This window comes from Clinocottus analis, unplaced genomic scaffold, assembly GCF_023055335.1.
Source record: "Clinocottus analis isolate CAN_PGR_092001 unplaced genomic scaffold, fCliAna1.0.p SCAF_8, whole genome shotgun sequence".
Taxonomy (NCBI): Eukaryota; Metazoa; Chordata; class Actinopteri; order Perciformes; family Cottidae; genus Clinocottus; species Clinocottus analis.
Genome location: NW_027176240.1, coordinates 20,278,797 through 20,280,125, shown reverse-complemented (window position 1 = coordinate 20,280,125; position 1,329 = coordinate 20,278,797). Strand labels below are relative to the sequence as shown.

Genomic DNA, 1,329 nt, shown 5'->3' with positions numbered 1-1,329 from the left:
CAGTCACACGTTGATACGGCTTACGATCAGGAGAGCAGACTAGTTAATGCTCTGAGAGACTAGTTAACGCTCTGAGAGCATACTAGTTAACGCTCTGAGGGACTAGTTAAACCTGCCTGTTCAGTCAGGTAGTCAGTTTTATAGTCCTGTATGTGTAACAACAGCCTTGAATAGTACATTACTGACCGATACAGTATTACCTCTTGCTCCTTATAGCTTAAATAAAACAATTTTATTAGACAACTTACAGATATTCCTCACGGTTTGATAACTACTGCATTATCCTAACCGCCTGTCCTGTTCAGGGATTATTATTATTATATTTTGAATTCATGAAAATTAAAAATGAATAAAAATGAATCAGAAAAAATATGAACAAAATAAAAAGAAATAAAAAAAAAAAATTAAAAAAATTAAAGAATTTTTATTTTAAATTACAAAATTAATCAACAAAACTTTAAAAAAAAGAGGTTAATGTTTTTTTAGAATAACATTTTTTTTTTTTATTAAAAAAAATTAAAGATTAAAAATGTCTACAAATCAAAAATCAGTAATAAGGAACGCTTCACGAATTTGCGTGTCATCCTTGCGCAGGGGCCATGCTAATCTTCTCTGTATCGTTCCAATTTTAGTATATGTGCTATCGAAATAACACAACTGACCTATGTCCCTGGAGGGTATATAACGTACTCTTCCTGGGAGGAACCTCCATGATGGTCCCAGAGCCTTGGGCCACATGAGGAGCCAAAACCCGTCTTTAAATGCCTCTCTCTGTGCACGTAACACAGGTCTGGGAGCTGCCTGTGAAGTCCTAAACCTCCACTGGTTCCAGGACCTGGTCTTACCCTCTCTGACCCACTTCAGGTTCTGGCCGCTCTGGTGAGGAACTCAAGAGGCTGCTGGGAAGCTATTCAATGAGATCGTCTACGTCAGAGGGCCAGGATTGGTCACACAAAAGGATCTGCTCACAGCTCCGCCTGCATTCCTCCAAACGCCCTTTTACCCCCTCCCTCCAAGACACAGAGAGAGCTGGGGGAGGACGCATAGAGAGAGAGACAGGGGAGGAGAGAGAGACGGCGGAGGACGCATGGAGAGAGAGACGGGGGAGAAGAGAGAGACGGGGGAGGACACATAAAGAGAGAGAGACGGGGGAGGACGCATAGAGAGACGGGACACGTAGCAGTTTGAGGATCCACAGCCAGACAGCAGCCTGAGGACAGAAGCAGGAAACACAACACAGTCTCAAGAAGAAGTGTGTTTAAAACAACAGGACTGTTTGTATTCTATATTCACATCATGTTGGTTCTTCCTGCTTTACTACTTCCTGTT

The 1,329-nt window shown here is 41.8% G+C and overlaps 1 non-coding gene across 1 annotated transcript; it reads right to left on the bottom strand.

The window, feature by feature from the left end:
• Nucleotides 1-549: 549 nt before the first annotated feature.
• On the bottom strand, nt 550-655 carry LOC137780318 (U6 spliceosomal RNA). The gene has a single exon (XR_011077140.1). It is a non-coding gene; the product is annotated as a U6 spliceosomal RNA (small nuclear RNA).
• Nucleotides 656-1,329: the final 674 nt, after the last annotated feature.